This window comes from Octopus bimaculoides, chromosome 18 (assembly GCF_046866305.1).
Source record: "Octopus bimaculoides isolate indiv1 chromosome 18, ASM4686630v1, whole genome shotgun sequence".
NCBI classification, from domain to species: Eukaryota; Metazoa; Mollusca; class Cephalopoda; order Octopoda; family Octopodidae; genus Octopus; species Octopus bimaculoides.
In genome coordinates, this window is record NC_142945.1 from 16,462,957 (window position 1) to 16,470,456 (window position 7,500).

Here is a 7,500-nt window from a genome sequence, read left to right on the forward strand (position 1 = left end):
ATCTGAATTTTCTCCCTCTTTCAGTTTTTCTCTCCTTTCTTTATTTCTCTTTTTTCCTCCTTTTTCTCTTCCGCCATTATCTATTTCTCTGTTTTTCTTTCTCTCTATCTCTCCTCTTTCTTTCGTTCTCACTCACTCACTCTCTTCCTCTCTCTCTTTCACACTTCATATTCTTTCTCCCCTCTCTATCATTCTATCTCATAAAATACGCTACAGAAAGAATGGCCAGACTCGCTTTAACGTAAGCGCCACGTACGATAAACTTCAGATGTTTGAGAGCCGGAAGACATAAACGAACTTTACACACACATTTTAAATTCTATATTTTTGCTCACCATCAACATTAAACTTGCATTTTAATGCTAGAGGACTCTCAGTTAACATCCGGTAAATAATTATAAAGCTTGAACAATTTTCTTTATTTTATTCGTCTTTTATATTAATTGAGATGCAAAAAGAAGCCGAGTCAACATTCTTCCTCGAGATGCACATTAAATACCGAAGAGCCTGTGTATATTTGAAAAACTGCAGTTTGGTCACCTTGTTTTATAAGAGTCAAAGTATATAGCCATGTAAGTGAGTGAATGCATAGATATGCCTTTTTTAGATATGATGGCTGTGCCCCAACATGGTCAGAGACAGCTAATTGGCAGGAACTGAACGAGTACATATTTTTTCATACTTTCATAACGTGCGCGCACGCACATACACACACACTGCATATATACAGTAAAATGTGGCAGAGGCCAACAGAGAAAGAGCATATGCCAGTCTGTCGCAGGATTACTCATTTCTGTCAGCTAAGTGGAATGGAGCAACGTGAAATGAAGTTTTTTGTTCAGGAACACAATTCATCTCGCAGTTCAGGAATTGAAACCACAATCTTACGATCGCGAGCGGAACGCCCTAATCACTAAACTACGCTCCTCTACATCACAACTCTGGACGAGGTAGAAACGGGCTTGTGACATTCTCATCGGACGCTGCTGGATGACTTTGATCTACTTCCTCTATACATTGTTTCTAAGCTCAATACGTCCATAAAAGACATTATCTCTGGATGAACTGATGTATAAAAATTAAAAAAATAAATCCATGATAATCAAAGGCTCAAACAATAACAGCTCATTCGATTCCAACACGTCATTATTACATTGCAGTAAATCCAAGTGGGGAAGACTTGCATGTATAAACACATAATCAGCTAAAATTATCATTAAGCGCAATATAATTAAGGTAAAAGTAAAAAAGCATAAATTTCACATACAGTTCATACATTGTGTTCAACAGCTGTTTCATTAAGAAAATATTAAATGTATAATTACATAAGTATGATACATAATTAATTGATATGAAATCAATTTAAATGAAATTTATTTAAAAGCTGTGCTTGCCCCCAAATCATCATGAAAATTCTGTTTCATATATATATATATTGATAAAAAGTGTAGGTGGCATACGAGTGGGTATATATTTATAAAAAAGAAGTTTGAAAATAGCACTATATAAAATAAATTTTAATTTATAATTTTCTCAGAGATATTTTACATATTTCGGTTATTGAAAAAACGAACCTTATCAAAAATACATATTTCTTTTAAAAACTGACAACTACAACTACAGCCAACGATTCAAGTCAACACACGAGACAACCATTATGTCCTCACACAAAAACGCTCCCACGTGGACTATGTTGACACCAGTAAGAAACAATTATGAACTTTTCTTTTAATTACATTTTTTTTTAAATATGTATTTTTGATAAAATTATAAATTATAAATTAAAATTTATTTTATATAGTGGCGTTTTCAAACTTCTTATATATATATATATATATATATATATATATATATAAGGGTAAGATCGTTATCTAAAATCTAAAATACCGATCATATCAAGTGGCCAGAATAGGAATAAAAACCTTATAGGTGATAATTATATATATATATGCAAGAGAGTTAGGGGTTGAGTATTCAACCTACTAAGGGATAGTATCTATCCAATATACTGCTGGGAGGATCAACGGAATACACTGTCTGCAAGTCGATGGATACTGCATATTCTCCTCCATTTTCTTATTGCTATATATATATCTTATATTGTATCCTTTACCTTTTACTTGTTTCGATCATTGGACTGTGACCATGCTGGAGTACAGCCTTGAAGAATTTAGTCTCATCGACGCCAGCACTTAATTTTTTAAAGTCTGGTATTTATTCTTTGCTGAACCGCTAGGATACTGGAACATAAACAAACCAACACTGGTTGTCAAGCGATCAGGGAGGACAAGCACCCACACGCACGCACACACGCACACACACACACACACACGCACACACTCACACACACACACATACATACATACATACATACATACATACGTACACACACACACGGTGGGCTTCCAGGCAGTTTCTGCCAACTAAATTCACTCACAAAGCCATTGGTCAACCCAAGGCTATAAAAGAAGACACTTGCCTAAGGTACCGATCAGTGGGACTAAGCCCGAAACAACGTGGTTGGTGAGTGAACAAATCGATCCCAGGACTTATTTCTTAAGCTTAGTACATATTCTATTGGCCTCTTATGCCGAACCACTAAGTTACGGGAACATAAACACATCAACACCGGTTGTCAAACGGTGATTGGGGCACAAACAGATACAAAGACACATACATATATATACAACGGGCTTCTTTTAGTTTCCATCTATCAAATCCATTCGCAAGGCTATGGTCGGCCCGAGGCTATAGTAGAAGACACTTGCCCCAAAGTGTCACGCAATGGGATTGAATCCGGAACCATGTGGTTGAGAAGCAGCTTCTTACCAAACGCCGATACAAAAGTATCACCGATGATAAAGAATCCTGGACAAGCTATGCACCTGTAACATGAGTTAAATGCTATATATAAGCTGTTGTTGTTGTTGCTGTTCTTGTTCTTTTTTGTTTGTTTGCTTGTTTGTTCCTTTTCAAGCCATGCCTATTTCATTGGCGTATAGGTGCCCCACCTGGACGGGACACCGGTCCGTCACAGGCGAGCTGCTAGATGCAGGTGGAAAGAGTGAGAGAAAGTTGTGGCGAAAGAGTCAGCAGAAGTTCGCCATCAACTTCTGCCGGAGCCGCGTGGAGCTTAGGTGTTTCGCTCATAAACACACACATCGCCCGGTCTGAGATTCGAACCCGCGATCTCTCGACCATGAGTCCGCTGCTCTAACCACTAGGCTATGTGCCTCCAGGCTATATATAAGTGGGTTGAAGAAAATAGCATACAGTTTAAAGCTGAAAATGTCCAACCCCGCAGCTATCAACACACAAAATTAAAAGCAATGAACACGAAATACTCTTGACCAAGAGGGATTGCAGTCTTCTTCAAGTCGCAATCAGTACTTGACCTATGCATTAACGTAAGTGGTATGCATGTTTTCGTGTGCATATTACTAAGATGGCAATGAACTGTATGTAGCTGGCAGGCCGGATGGATTCTAAGAAGCTCAGAACATTAAAGCGGGAAATCATAATAGTCCTCTGGAGGACATTTGTCATCGTCTAGATTATTGCTTACAGTTATGATTACCACATAGTGTAAAATTAATGGCGGTACTTGAAGCAAGCCAAAGCTGTTACACAAAGATGATTGCCTCAATGCAATAAATCAGCTACTAGGAAAGGCTGAAAAATAAGTTAAGACTCCACTCCCTTCAGCGAAGACGGGAAAGGTGTGCAGTAATATGTATCTGCACGATCCCGGAACGATTTGCACCAAACTTTACCATTGATGTTAATCTCCAGACGTGACGCCACTGCAATGGGCCTTAGATCGCATCCACGCCATCGAAATTTCAGACTTGATATTGCAATAACTTAGGGTTCAGAGGGCCATACCTTTTCAATATCCTACCGAAAGACTTAAAAAACCTATATGATGTGGATGTAGACGTCTTCAAAACTTCGCCTTCCACTGTCTAGAATTCCTGACAAGTTTACTTCGCGTAGAGGAAGACAACTTCGGATTCCATCCATCGTTCACCAAATACCAACTAAAGGAGGATCGGTAAAAGTGTAGTAAACAACATTAGTGCCCCAGCTTGGCCACAACTCACGGACTGAAATAAGTAAAAGAAAATGATAGAAGATACATACACTCACACACATATACACATTCATATAGATATATGTACACAATACACACACACACAATATATATATATACGAGTATATATATATATATATATATATATATATATATATATATACGTGTATATGTGCGTGTGCATATATATATATAAACACACAGATATGTATGTATAATGCTGCAGGAGATAGACACTCTGTGTGTGTGGGGGGGTATGTATGCATATGTGTGTCAATATGTAAGCATGTGTCATACGTACGCGCGCGTACGCACACACACACAGACGCGCGCACACACACACACGCACGCACACACACACACACACACACACACACACGCTTGTATGCATATCGGAATTATATCGGTGTTGCTTTACTCTTGTGTTGAATGTTAAATATGGAAGAGACGGGAAAGATGAGTTGGGAAGAATCGATCAATGTAAAAGTATAGGGAAACATCTCTACATTTCCTTCGCAGTATCCTGAGAGGAAGGAAAACATAAACCATTCAGAACTACTGCACTTATCTCATGTTCTTTGAATAGAGGCCACTGTGTACGTATGTGTGTATTTGTGTGTGTGTGCGTGTGTCTTAATACGTACAATACATTTTATGTAAGTATGTGTGTAAGTATGTATACACACACACACACACATACACACGCAAACGTTTGAATTTGCAGGCGAATGGGGATTGTTCAATGTAAATAATAGAGTTTAGAGTTTATTCAGAGACCGACTGAGAATGGGGTCGGGGAAAAATCTCAGCTTCGAACAAATGAAGTAGGGATGCATATATACACACTCACATTGACGGACAGACAAGCAGATAGATAGATAGATAGATAGATAGATAGATAGATAGATAGATAGATAGATAGATAGATAGATAGATAGATAATGTAGTCAAGATAACAGGCATCAATTTTGTTAGATCTGATCTACGAAGAATATTCACTCCATCTGGCTATTGGAGTCCTTTTGCTCCCTATAGAGCACAGACCATCGACGACTTTTTTCCCCCTGATCATGACCCTGGACTGTTTTTTCTTCTCTCCAGCTCGACGCCTACTTTGGTCAGCTGTGCTTTTGTATGCCGCCTCCAACTACTTTTAGGGTTCTTCTCTTCCGCCGCCCTTGTGGGGCCTGACGTGTCATGTATTCCCCCTAAGGGAAGAACTTCCTCTCCCAAGTCTTGTTGGTTTGGGATTGTCATCGATGATACTGTAATTTTGTTTGTTGTTGTTTTTTTCTCTTGTTAGTGGTGTTGACCCTAGGCAAATTCATTTTCATATCTGGCAAGGGGTCAAATTAACCTGGCCTCTGTCTTTTGACTTGTTCGACATGGGAGTTCCAACTTGGAGTCTGTGCTCTACTGGCATAGCTCTCGGTATCACTGAGATAAGAGTGTCAGTATTTTGTGGTAGCTTTATTTAGCAAGCCTTAGATATAATCATTTCCTTTCTTTATGCTTCTATACCACCATTATGCGTTCATCCTATGCAAATCAACAGGATGCAATTTGGTGTTTGATTCTCATTACATCCATGTTGTTGCATTACTGCATTACTGTTTTGACTGTTAAAGGTTTTGTTACACCACCAGACGCAACCCTCAAGCAAGGGGTGACTTACGCTGGCAGAAACATGCTCCAATAATTCAATTCGATGTCACAACGATGACAACCAATAGCGTCGGTTCTGATCCACTAATTTTGGTCCAATAATATTAACCTGGAGGCCAGGAATGGGAATACCTTGTTCACCACACTCAGTAGGAATCATAACTTCGTTGACTTCATTCTCTACAAAATATTCCATCGATAGGTTTCTTTGCTTAACTATCTCACATGTTATTTCACATTTTTATTATTTCCAACCCCACTGCTTTTGTTGCACGCTTCTCTTCTTGGATCTGGCGAATTTCTCCCGTTACAATATCTAACCTGTCTTTGTAAGTCTAGCGTAATATCCAATTGTTTCATACCCGGTCCATTCAAACCTGGAATGGGTCGGATTCTGCTTTGTCAGGACCCTTCCACTTCAAAATCTCTGCTACGCTATGTTTTGTATTATTAATTAATCATCCGCGTTGTCAGCGCCTGCGATGTCATGCAAATTAAGTCAGCTAATTTAACTGTCCGAGTTTGTATAAAATATAAACAGCTATAAGCTACTAATTTCTCTAAGGACAAAGGATAGATACATTTCACAGATGAAGGACTAATACTAAAATTAAATAGGTCGGACTAAATAGATAGATCTAAACAAAAAGCTCTAAGACTAAATAGGTAGGTTATTCTTTTTCATTTTTTTTTTGTCCAAGGAGAGATAAAATCTTGTGATATCATGATTTTCATTACTTCTCACAGCGTGGTTAAAATTATAAGTTTACAACAATATATTTTAAAAATTAACTTAACAGCATTTCAAATTATCCACAAATCGCTTTGTACATTATTAATTAATGAATTGTAAATCGCAGAAGCTATCACCAACAAAATAAGAATGCTCAATTCGTGCAGTAAAACTATAGGTTCATAACTACTAGTTTCATGCCTATAGCAAGTCCTTACAATCATCAGATGAATCTGCAAAGAACCTCCTTAAGTACGAATTGTGGTTTTGTGTGTTTATAAGATTTCGTTCAGTATGTTTATAAGATGTTTGTATTACTTATACATGTGCATTAGGAATATAGTATAAGAGGATTGTAAAGCTTTGTTTCTATAAGATCAATTATCTCTTCCAGGTGAGATATGTAATATTGGTTTCAAATTTTAGCACAAGGCCAGCAATTCAGGGGAGTGGAGTAAGTCAATTGCATCGACCCCAGTGATCAACTAGTACTTATTTTATCGACCTCCGAAAGGATGAAAAGCGAAGTCGACCTCGGCGGAATTTGAGCTCAGAGCATAAATTCGAACGAAATGCCGCTAAGCATTTTTCCCGGCGTGCTAACCATTCTGTTAGCTCACTACCTTAATGAGATATGTAATATTGTCGCCGTGTAAGATTGACTGGAGTGTAAATTCTGGTAATCTCATAATACAGAATGGCAAGAAAAATAATCGCTTTAATCAAATTGTTCTGTATTTGTTTCTGGTTTCCTAAAATGAATTTTCCAAAATGCATGCATCTACCAAAAGCTTCTATTCTAATATTTAAACAATCTTTTAGACATTTGAAACATTTTAGGATAAAAACCTCCAAAATTGTTTGTACATAACTTGCTTCGTTTATATAAGGTTAGCTCCATTATAAAAATTTCCAGTTTCTATCGAATTTAATTCCACTGTCTTTCAATCGCCAAATATAATTAGTATGCTGATGTTCCTCTTTCGTATATAACTAAAAGAAATATGCT

General features: G+C 37.6%; 1 long non-coding RNA gene across 1 annotated transcript in view; it reads left to right on the forward strand.

The window, feature by feature from the left end:
* LOC149132013 (uncharacterized) overlaps positions 1 to 7,500 on the forward strand; it is a 36,041-nt gene that overhangs the window by 3,961 nt on the left and 24,580 nt on the right. The gene's annotated exons all lie outside the window — the stretch shown is intronic.